General features: G+C 41.5%; 1 protein-coding gene across 1 annotated transcript in view; it reads left to right on the top strand.

Moving 5' to 3' along the window:
- The window catches only part of GRM7 (glutamate metabotropic receptor 7), an 837,184-nt gene that overhangs the window by 620,991 nt on the left and 203,356 nt on the right, over positions 1-12,837 (top strand). The gene's annotated exons all lie outside the window — the stretch shown is intronic.

Genomic DNA, 12,837 nt, shown 5'->3' with positions numbered 1-12,837 from the left:
CATGGCCTGTAGGGGCAAAAATCCTTCCTGAACCAAACCCTTGTACAACTGGTCCCATTTGCTGGTTTGGCATGCCTACCCACCTCAGTATCTCTTCAGGGAAAGGGGAATCTTAATCCAGCAAGGAAGCTGAGTGTTTACCCCTGGGCTTATATATGGTGGGACTCCCAATTGACCTCCCTTGCCAATAGGATCAGACTCCCCTGATGTTGTAAGAAGCACTCCTGTTTTCTCTGGCAGAGAAATAAGCTTGTTTGGACTGTCTTCTATTAATATTACAAGGTCATGAATAGGGTAACATTGGGTCTGGGTCACCTTCCATTGAACAGAGGGGTGGAAGATGGTCTGCCACTATGCCCTTCTGCCATTCCTGGGTTCTCAAACCAGATTATCTTTTTCTTTTCACCTTTGATTGTCTCTTGCACTATTTCTAGAGTTCCTAGATTTGCTTAGTGGGAAAAGAACAAGAAAATGTGTATCTATCTTAACTTGTCTGAAGAGGAAGTAAAAATGCTTATTTTATTGCCACCTTTTCTTTTAACAGGGATTGCCCAAATGTTTCTTATGAAGCTCACCTTGCATCCTTCTTGTCAGTAGGGGAATGTCGAAGCTTATGCATCAGAGACCCATAGGCAGATGGGGTGGTTTTGTAGTTGCTAAGTTGTATCCAGCTCTTGCAACCCCATGGACTGTAGCCCACCAGGCTCCTCTGTCCATGGAATTTTCCAGGCAAGAATACTGGAATGGGTTGCCATTCTCTTCTCCAGGTTATCTTCCTGACCCAGGGATTGAGCTCAGGTCTTCTGCACTGCAGGCAGATTCTTTACCGAGTGACCCACCAAGGAAGCCCAGGCAGATGGGGGTCTGACCCTTAATCATGGACTCAAACATTAGTACTGCCACAGTATCGCCCCACAGATTACTTATCAGTTTCTGGAATATCTATAAAGTAGAGAAGCCCAGCAACATCTTGACTGAGTGATCATCAGCAGGTGCAAGTGGATACCATGAGCCTCTGAATATGGTAGTACAATGAGAAGGGACACATCGTTATCCTTATAGTATTCCAGTCAGGAATCCTCTCATGAGGAAACATCAGAAACAATCAAAGTGAGGAACGTCTGTTAAACAGAAAAATGAAAGAAAAGAAAAAATGGCTTATATACTTCCTAAGCAGCAAGAGTTTGGTTGAATTTCCTGAATTGTTAACTGTACTGTGGTTATGTAAGAGAATGTCCCCATGCTCGATGTTTAGAAAATAAACAAGGAAGTATAAAGGATACACACACACACACAGAGAAAGGATATGATGAAGAATTTGCCAAAAGATGAAAAGTTGGTGAAAAAGTATCAAGTTTTTCTGCATTGTTTTTTGCAACTTTTATGTAAGTTTAATAGTGTGGTGTGAACTATTTTTAGTGGTGTGTGAAATTTATGTCGCCTCGGTAGGTAAACCCTCAGGTGCTTCAAAGCTGTTCAGACCCAGCAAATCACAGCCACGCCATGACATGAGCCCATAAGTAAGAAGCATGGCAGGGCATTCACACCATGTATCAGAAACCACATCCAGGTCTCTGGTGGAGCCTAAAGCCACCTGACAAGGTCTGTTAGGCCTCATGAGTCTTTCCCTCCCCCCAGATGCTTTTGATTCTTAGATTTCTCTCCATGTAGCAATTGTCTGTAGATTTTAGTGCTTATCTAGATTTATCTTGTGGTCTCAGGATCATCTTACACATTACATGTAGCACTCAGTATACAGAGCATATCCACATACTCCTTGTTAAATGATTTTCTCTTGCATCTAAAAAAAATTGAACGGAAAACTAAAGTGTTTTGTATATATTAATATATATATTCTTATATATAATTTTGTATAATCATATTATATATATTCTTTTCCATTCTTTATATGCATTATATATAATATGTATACTATTTTCCATTATGGTTTATTATAAGATATTGATACAGAACTTGTATATATACATATTTATGTTATGTATGTATAGGCATATACACACACACACACATCCATATGTAGATGTATATATAAATATATATATAGTTCTCTGTGCTATACAGTAGGATCTTGTTTATCAGCTCTATATATAATAGTTTGCATCTGCTAAACCCAAACTCCCAGTCCATCCCTCCCTTATCCTTCTTCCCTTTTGGCAACCACAAGTCTGCTCTCTGTGAGTCTATTTCTGTTTCAAAGTTAAGGTTTTTGTGTTGTATTTTAGATTCCACATATAAGTGGTACTGTATATCTGTATTTCTCTTCTGACAGACTTCACCTAGTATAATAATGTCTACATCCATCCAGGTTGCTGTAAATGGCATTATTTTATTCTTTTTTGTGGTTGAGTAGTATTCCATTGCATATGTATACCACATCTTCTTTATCCATTCATCTATTGATGGACATTAAAGTTATTTCCTTGTCTTGGCTATTGTAAATAGTGTCACAATGAGCATAGGGGTGTATGTATCTTTTTGAATTACAGTTTTATTCAGACATCGTCCCAGGAGTGGGATTGCTGGATCATATGGCAAGTTTATTTTTAGTTTTGTGAGGAAGCACTCTACTATTTTCCATGATGGCTGCACCAATTTACATTCCCATCAATGGTGTATGAGGATTCCCTTCGCTATGGGTTGGGAAGTATTTTAGAAGCCAGATGGGTCGTATAGTAGCCTCTCAACTTACAAGTGGACGTGGCCTTCGTTCACAGTTGTCCTTAAGCAGTATGAACACTGTTGCTTGGTAGGCAGTATAGTTCACTTTAGGTGTATTATTCTGTTATTCTAATTGGAAGTGTGGGCCCTGAAATCAGGATATCTGGGTTCAGATCTTGCTTCTGTTCTTTTGCAGTGGATTTATCCTGGGCTGGTGGGGATGGTGAACATGTAATGATTCATTGTACATAAAGCGCTTTGCACTCAGTGTGTAGCTTCAGATTCGGGCATTGCTATTACTCAATGTGAATTTTAATTTTGAAACTGCGAATCTAGAAAATATTGGAAGTATTACCTGTTTCAATAGTTTTCACACGTTTTCTTTGATCAGTAGAAGCCTTGTTTCCTTAAAATGAAAAAAATGTATAAATAATTCCAAACTGTGGGAGATGGTGAGAGACAGGGAAGCCTGTCCATGGAGGTGCAAAGAGTCAGACACGACTTAGCAACTGAACAATAACAACATAGAATTCTAGTGCAGGAAAGCCAGCTATTTTAAGTGACATAGAGTCAATCAGAACCCCACCCACTGTGGCCACTCTGGCCCTGTTCTTCCACTGTAGTGGCTATAGGATCACTGCCATCTCATCTGGGTTAATTGGTCCATGACGCATCATGGGGAAGCAGTGACTTAAAACAAAAAATCATTGACTTTGCCCCCGAATCTAAAGTTGACTAGGTCTGGTGAGACAGGTCTCACTCAGATTCTGCCATATAGTTGCAGACAGGTGGTGCCTGGGGCTGGCAGACATTGAAGTCTTCTTTGCTCCAAGTCTGGTTCTGGGTATGGATGAAAAAGCTGGTCACTTAGAGCATCTCTTACTCTCTGTGAGGTCTTGGAATGCGGCCTTTCTGTGTGGCTGCCTTAAGATCTCTGGGCTTTTTACATGGCACCTGGCACCTCCCAGAGAGGGCACCCCAACCAGAAACCAGCAGAAGCTGCAGGCTGTATCTTATCTTGCCTCAAGAGTTACCTGGAGCTTCCAAAATGTTCTGTTCCTCTAAGTCACAGACCCTCCAGATTCAACGGGAGATGGCACAAATACTGCCTCTTATTGGTCTATGAATTTGAAGACCCTTATCAAACACCACCCCTTGCAGTCTAGAGATTCTGTTTTGAAGATCCCGGATAGAGTACATTCCTTTACACTCTCATTATAGATGCAGTGATGGTCATGCTGCTGACATCCATAAAGTCTAATCTGAAATGAGAGATTACTCTCCAGCAAGTACTACTTTAAACACACAGACGTACAAAAGATCATAAAATATTATGAACAATTCTATGCCAATCAAGTGGGAAACCTAGAAAAATCTGGATTTATTCCTAGAAACATGCACTCCCCCATGACCACATCAGGAAGAAATGGAAAATATGAACCGACCAATGAATCAGTCGTTTTCGAAAACCTCTCACCATACAGCAGTCCAGGACCAGAATTCATAGGTGAATGCTACCAAATATTTAAAGAAGAGTTAACACCGAGCCTTTTCAAACTTTTCCAAAACATTGAATAGGAAGAATTGCTTCTGAACTCACTCTCTGAGGCCAGAATCACCCTGATACCAAAGCCAGAAAAGAAGACCACAAGAAAAGAAATTACAGGCAGTATCTCTGATAAGCAGAGATGCAAAAATCCTCAACAAAACGTCAGCAAATGAAATTCAACATTACTTTAAAAGGATCATACATCACAATCACAGTTAGGAATTAAAGCTCAAGTCTTGACCACTGCAAAGGTAAAACTGCTGAGCCTGAGAAAGCAGCCACCAGTCGAAATGAGACACTTTAATTACAGAGTAGGTGCTAGACATGGTGCTCCCTCACTTCCCTATAACTCACACCCTTTCACTCTCACATTATTCCTTACGAGCTATCTTTGCAAACCTATTTTGACAAACTAGGGTAAGGTGCCCCCTTAAATTCACTCTGAAACTCATGTGCATGCTTGTCTCTTTGGGTTTAGGCCTCCTTTTGGTCCACGGTATATTAAACAGTCTATTGAATCAATTGCACAGTATTCCTGTATCACCTGTCATCTGATCTGGAAAGAAATGGGTTTTGTTTTGAGGTAGATTGAAAGTGTCATCCCTTCAATGGTAATCAGAGCTGGGAATTGGCATTTGCTTCACTGTGCAGTGCCCTAAGCTCTGACTTTCCTTAATTGGAGTTTCAAATGCATCCTGGCTGCCAAAAACTTTAGAGAGGAATCGAACCTGCCCTTATCCAGTCCTCCACATCCTATGTGTTTAGCTGTCTGGAGGCCTGGAGGGAAGTTCACTTGATCCTGGATGATGGTGATTACATTGGTCTATCCAACTGGTGAATGCTTGGAATCCAACTGTCATGGATTTGATGAGTAGTTATCAGATCTTCATTCCCATCCCTCACCCCTTCAGGCAAATATACCTCCCTTATCCACCTGCTTGCTTTGGGCCACGTGACTTGCTTTGGTCACTGGACTGAGATATGATTTGGCTGATGGCTGCACTCCTGAAATTCACAATAAGATAAACATGTGTTGGGGATCCACTGGTACAAGGAGGATGAGAAAAACACAGATCAATATCAGACTCAGCCTGCAGCCTACATCCAAGTCCAGCCATCCCATTTCATGAAATGGGGCTGCCCAGCTGAGGCCAGCCAACCTCAGCCAAATTGGTCAACCTGCAGATCCATAAGAGTAAGAAAATATCGGTCATTGTAAACCACTGAAGATTTTCTCTTTTAGCTTGTTTTTCATAGAATTAATGAGGCAAAAGATAACTGATGTACCAATTAACATTTTAGAAACTAAATAATTGTGATGTGATTTAAAATAAGAAGTATATATTTATATTTGGTTTCCCTTCCTTTCTAGCAAATCTAAAGCCCTAGAGTTTCCTAAGTGAAGTGAAGAAAGTGAAAGTGAAAGTCGCTCAGCCGTGTCCAACTCTTTGCAACCCCATGGACTATAGTCCATTGAATTTTCTAGGCCAGAATACTGGAGTAGGTAGCCTTTCCCTTCTCCAGGGAATTGTCCCAATCCAGGGATCAAACCCATGTCTCCCTCATTGCAGGCAGATTCTTTACCAGCTGAGCCACAAGGGAAGCGCAAGAATATCGGAGTGGGTAGCCTATCCCTTCTCTGGCAGATCTTCCCAACCCAGGAATCAAACAGGGATCTCCTGCATTGAAGGCAGATTCTTTACATACTGAGCTATTGGGGAATCCCGAGTGAGGAGACCAATAAAAGTGTCTTTGGTTATGTTAAAGAGGTGACTTTTGGAAAGCACCAAAGGTTAGGGGCTGGTTCCCAGCAGTCAAGCATGTGATTAGAGGGTTTGAATTCTCAGCCCTACTCCACCCAACCTACCAAGCCCAGTCTCCAGGGAGAGCTGGAGATTGAGTTCAATCACCAATGGCCAATGATTTAGTCAGTTAGACCTATATGATGAAGTCTCCTTAAAGACCCAGAAAGACAGAGTTCAGAGAGTTTCTGGCTTAGGGACACCTGGAGATGCTAGAGAGCATGGAAACCCACTCCTGTTCCCTGTACCTTGTTCTGTGCGTCTCTTCCGTATGACTGTTCTTGAGTTACATCCTTTTCTAATAGACAGATAACATGAGTGAGTAAAATGTTTCTCTAAGTTCTGTTAGCCACTCTAGCAAATTAATTGAACCCAAGCATAGTCAAAAGTCATGGGAGCCCCAGATCTATAACTCTGTGATCAGAAACTCAGGGAATAACCTGACCTTACAGTTGGCATCTGAAGCTGAGATAGAGGGGAGTTTTGCAAGACTGAGTCCTTAACCTGTGGGGTCCAATGATTTCTCCAGGTAGGGAGTGTCAGAATTGAGTTGTAGGACTCCCAGCTGGTGTCAAAACATTGCTTGGGAGTGTAGAGAAAACCCCACACACATTGGACTTGGCATGTCAGGGTCTTAATATAAGGTGTTGGCTATTTTAAAATTGGTCCTAGTAAGTATGCAAGATGTGGTGTCAGGCACCATCCAAGCATGTCATTCACTGATTCTCAAACAAGTCTGTAAAGCAGATAATATCATTATCTCTGTTTTAGTCTTAACGGAGACTTTTTCTTTGATAAAAATGATAAAAATTGTACATCAGAACTTTCACTTTTGAACAAGGAAACAAAGTGCGTTTTGGGAATCCGTCTTAAGATCAGAAAAGCAAATGGTTCTGAAATTCTTAGGGAACACTGACAGCATATGCCTTGTAAGAAAAGATCCTGGTAGAGTCATGCTGCAAACCACTGTCATAGGCATAGCTGGTAAAAGAGCAGTGATCAAGACTGCCGTTTATTGATTGCTTGTGTCAGAGTGGATGCTTTGATCATATTCATGAACCCACAATAGCCATCTGTGGTTGCTAACCTTTATCCTTCTGTATTATAACTGGACAGTTGAAGTTCAGAGAGGTTACTTAGTCTCACAACTTGTAGATAACTAAAGTGAAAAGTGAAAATGAAATTTGCTTAGTTGTGTCCGACTCTTTTCCACCCCATGGACTATACAGTGCATGAAATTCTCCAGCCCAGAATACTGGAGTGGGTAGCTGTTCCCTTCTCCAGGGGATCTTCCTGACTCAGGAATTGAACTGGAATCTCCTACCTTGCAGGTGGATGCTTCACCAACTGAACTTTCAGGGAAGCCCATGGGTAACTAAGCTGGAACTCAAATACAGGCCCAAATTCTTATCTAATAGACTAGCTACCTATTAGTAGACAATAGTCATTGGATCATAGAGAAAGCAAGGAAATTTCAGAAAAACATCTACTTCTGCTTCATTGACTATGCTAAAGCCTTTGACTGTGTGAATCACAACAAACTGTGAAAAATTCTTAAAGAGATTGGAATATCAGACCACCTTACCTGTCTCCTGAGAAACCAAACCCTGTATGTGGGTCAAGAAATAACAGTTAGAACTGGATGTGGAACAATGGACTGGGTCAAAATTGGGAAAGGAGTATATCAAGGCTGTATATGGCCACCCTGCTTATTTAATTTATATGCAGAATTCATCACGCAAAATGCCAGGCTGCATGAATCACAAGCTGGAATCAATATCAACAATCTCAGATACACAGATGATGCCACTCTAATGGCAGAAAGTGAAGAGGAACTAAAGAGCCTCCTGATGAGGGTGAAAGAGGAGAGTGAAAAAACTGGCTTAAAACTCAACGTTAACAAATACAAGATCCTGGCATCCGGTCCCATCACTTCATGGCAAATATAAGGAGAAAAAGTAGAAGCATAGTGGATTTTATTATCTCAGGCTCCAAAATCACTTAAACAGTGATTGCAGCCATGAAATTAAAATATGTTTGCTCCTTGGAAGAAAACCTCCAACAAACCTAGACAGCATATTAAAAAGCAGAGATGTCACTTTGCTGACAAAAGTTCATATAGTCACAGCTGTGGTTTTCCAGGTGTACAGGTGTGAGAGTTGGACCATATAGAAGGCTGAGTGCCAAAGAATTGATGCTTTTGAATTGTGGTGCTGGAGAAGACTTTTGAGAGTCTGTTGGACAGCAAGGAGATAAAGCCAGTCAATCCTAAAGAAAATCAACCCTGAATGTTCATTGGAAGGACTGATGCTGAAGTTCCAATAATACTTTGGCTACCTGATGCGAAGAGTCAGCTCATTGGAAAACACTCTGATTCTGGGAACAATTAAAGACAAAAGCAGAAGGGGGCAACAGGGGATGAGATGGTTCGATAGCATCACTGACTCAATGGACATGAGTTTGACCAAACTCTGGGAGTGAAGCTGGGAGCTAGTGAAGGACAGGGGAGCCTGGTGTGCTGCAGTCCAGTGTTGCAAATAGTTGGACACAAATTAGTGACTGAACAATGAAACAACCTATTATAGCAGCTATTTCTTTGCTGTATGATTTACCACCTTGCTCACAATGATTTCTCTGTATAAATATTACAGTTTTATTTAAATTATTTTAACTTACTTTGCAATTTTTCCTTATACAGATAATTATTGAGAATATATTTTGTGCTAGGCACTGTGCAATATAGCACAAGTGAACAACTGGAAAGTGCTTGGCTCTGAATGTTGGAAAGCATACAGAGGGTTGCTGTTTGATCATAGAACAGAAAAGTAGAATAGGCTTCACATGCAACTCCCACTGGTCTTTCTATCCAGTGAAACTCGTTGCCTCATCTAGTGAACGATGCTGTCTGTATGGCATCATTGAGAGTACTTGTATTTGGAGTCAAAATTGGACATAAATTCTGGTGTTATCAAGTTGGTCCCTCTGCTTACCGATTACAAAATCACTACCCACAGATGTCGGTAGAATGGAAAAGTGCCAAATAAGCAGAATGCTAACGATCTAGGAAGATGGTGGACTCAGTGTTTCCCCAAAAGCCACCTCTGAAGATTCTTTTCAACCACGAAAGCTTTTTAAAGGAAGCAGGGAAGTCAGCTCACTCAATCACTGAGATAAGGGATTGGAGTCTTTGCTATCAGCCCCTGTGTGCAGGCTGACTGATGCCTCGTGATCTTTGTCTAGATGCTATCTTGTTCACGTGCTTTGTTTGCTAGATTACTGAAGGGGAAGCTAAGGAAAAGATCTGTCATCTGTTACTAACTTACTTTTCAGTTCTACCTCTTTGATCTATGGAAAGAACCAGGAAGTTAGGCAGAGTATTATATGATCAAATGATTCAATAAGTGTGCTAGGGTCATAGATAAGTGGAGCATGGGGGTACCTGGTTTAAGGTTAGTGACATGACAAAGGGGGACCTCTTGCAGAGACCCCTTTCTTGCCAAAAGCTTTTCCTGCCAAAAGCTGCTGCCACTGGCTCTGTGCGTGTGTTTAGTTGCTCAGTTGTGTCCTACTCTTTGCGACCCCATGCACCATAGACCACCAGGCTCCTCTCTGCATAGGATTTCTAGAGTGGGTTGCCATTTCCTCCTCCAGAGGATCTCCCCAACATGGGGATCAAACCTGTGTTTCCTGCATTGCAGGTGGATTCTTTATCCACTGAGCCATTGAGAAAGCTCACCCTGGTTCTGCTTCTACCTAAGAATTTGGGCAAATTACCTCACCTTGCTAAGCCTCGCCATCTTTTATCTCTGCAAGTTTAAATGTAGAGTGTATCTCATATTGCTGTAGAGTGAAGTGTGGAAATGTGCTAAAGCTCCTAGGTCACAGACTGCCCTCAGTAAACATCGAGAAATTACATACTAATAGTCTCTATTGTCTCTGAAGGAATTTTGTCCAGGCCACTCACCGTCTGGAACTTTCTCATTGGAATATATCCTCATTTGAAGGCATTACTCCTAAAAGCATTACAGAAGTGAACACCTTTTTCTAGTTCATTATGAGCAGTGGGTGTGTGGACACCAAGCAGTTATCAAGTCCATTCCTCTCCTGGGACCTCAGTTCTTTGACATTAAAATGAAACGTTTGGATTAGATCAACTTTGGGTTCCTTCTGGCTGTAGAACAAAACGAAACCAAGTAACAAACCAAAATGTATGATTCAAAGAGGAAATCTGGGTGAATATTAATTCTCATGTTTTTGTGTATATGTGTGCATGGCTGAATGCTTCTAATTGGCCTTTTTTAATAGGCTCACTGTTATCTCTGTCTCATGAAATGTTTTGTGCCCCAGGAGGTTCAGAGGAAATGTATGGTATGTTGGTATTTCCCCAGAAAAACGCTTCTCTCCTGCTCACTAAATAGCTGCTGCTACCCAAGTGGGTGAGAATCTTGGTTGCCATAAATCAAAAGCAAAATACAAGATTTTTTGTTTGTTGAAGTGGTGGTGGTTTGAATATTCATCAACATCCATTTGAATTCTGAGGCAGCTCTTGAAGTGTGATAAATCCTGTTTCACAGATGATGAAACTGAGAGTCCACATAACTAGGTGGTTTCCATTCAATTTTATAGTAAATTATGACTTGTGATCCTTAAATTCCTGCTGCTGCTTTGTCCATATGTAGACTTAGTAATAACTGATGTATGTAATTCATTCTGTATGTGCATGCTCAGTTGCTAAGTCCATAGACTATAGACTGACAGGCTCTTCTGTCCATGGGATTTCACAGGCAAGAATACAGGAGTGAATTGCTATTTCCTTCTCCTGGTGTCTTCCCAACCCAGGGATTGAGCCCATGTTTCTTATGTCTCCTCCATTGGCAGGCGGGTTCTGTAAAGAACTCTCAGCCACCAGGGAAGCCTGTTTGGTTCTGTAGGATCTTACTGTTCCTGTCATAAAAAGCAGGGAAGGTGAGAGTCATCCCAAATGGCACGATTGCTTTCCTAGGGTAAAGACATTCCCCTATATCAATATTTCTAACAAGGTCAAACAGCCTAAAGAATTCTTAAAATTCGTTAACAAATGAAGAATTCCCACGGCGGGGGACAGGGGAAGATAATGTTCATCTCTCTTATTTTCCTCTACTGTGGCCTCCCCACCAGGAGGAAAAAGAGAGACATTTTCCAGGATTTGCCTGAGACATCCTTGTTTATTATATCATATGCAATCTGTTTGAGTTCCATCACTTTCTAGAAGCATACCAGACAGATCACTTACACACCCTTTGGCATATCTCTAGTGATTATTCCTTTAAAAAAATATGTGTCAGTTGTGCTGGAAACATTATCTTTTAATCATCTCCTATAGGGATACCCTCCACTTGGTAGTATGCTACATGCACCCTCTGTGTCTGATGCTAATGCAGTGTATTAAATGTGGTTATTTCTGAGTGTTAGCCGGGATTGGAAGGGTCTGTGTGTTTGTCATTGTTAGCTAAATACTGTGAGGTCAATGGCTAATTATAAGAGATTGTAACTTTAGGGACTTAGCTGATGAATCCGATTGAACTGTCAGCCTTTCCAGGCTAGATTGGATATATAAAGAATCTCCATTCTAATTGCTTTAATTAATGAATGCAGAGATAAGGCCACCCATAGAGAGAAACACTGCAGCATCTTTACAGCCTCTTTGCCACATGTGGTGACAGACTAACAGTAATATGGTCTGGAGGGGTGCTTGGCATCTCAGTTGCTCCTGTTTTATGGGACACCTACCAAGACCATAATGTGTGGGATATAAACAAAGAGTGACATCTCCCAGGCTCTGAAAAGGCTTTTTACTAAGAAGCAAACCTCAACTGTATCTAACAAGTTTAGAATAAATAAAAATGGTGTGTTAAAATAATTTTAGAGAAAAGGAGATGTTTCTTTGGAGTGGGGTTTGCTCCCGGGGATTTTATTGCTTCGGGTGATTACAGGGGCAGATAGGAGAGATCAGGGCCCATCGATTGGATCAAACCATTCATCCTCTCACCTGGAAATTGCCAACTTCTTTCCTCCTGTCTTTGTATTTAATAGTAATTCTACCCTTCATGTGGACTCTTGTTGTCCCAGCTAGTCACATGACTGCCTCCCTTTTTGTGGTTGGGTCTGAACTCTATCATTACTCCCACAGGTGCATCTCCCCATCACCGTATCCAAAGGGACACACTGTTCTTCCTTGTCTTCTACCCCTTGTCTTTTATCAGTCAGCCTCACCACTGTTTTCATAATCACCTCTTCTAGGCTGTGAGCTCCTGTGAGCGGAGACCTAATGTTTGCCCATCACTGAATCAAAAGTGCCAGACAGACGTGGGCAATTAAAAAACATTAGTTGAAGAAATGGTTTGTCAGCTAGGAACATTTTATTGTAAGCAGTAGACGCAGACTCTGGTTAGTTGAGGCAAAAGAGAATTAAATGGTGTTTTCGCTTGTAAGGTTGGAGAACCAGGCTTGGAAACAGGCAGTAAACAGCCCAGTCTTAAGGTCTAGGAGGCAGGAACTGTGGAGAGGGCTCAGCAGGGAGCGTCTGCTCAGGGCACAGCTGTCGGAGTCCGTAAACACCAACCGCATCTTTTAACTCTGAGCATGCACAGGTTTGTGTTTCTACATTGAGAAGTGTGAGGAGCTAGGGATCAAACGAAGTCCTGAGAGAGAGCAGCTACAACCCTGTGTGTCTGTATTTTAGGGAAAGCTGCTTCTGGGAAAATACTGGCTATATTCCAAAGATCTGTCAGGCTAAAGGGCTACCATGGTTCTAATAAGGGGCACATG

Source organism: Dama dama, chromosome 24 (genome assembly GCF_033118175.1).
Source record: "Dama dama isolate Ldn47 chromosome 24, ASM3311817v1, whole genome shotgun sequence".
NCBI classification, from domain to species: Eukaryota; Metazoa; Chordata; class Mammalia; order Artiodactyla; family Cervidae; genus Dama; species Dama dama.
The sequence above is the reverse complement of the archived record's forward strand: the minus strand, read 5'-3'. Positions and strand labels throughout refer to the sequence as shown.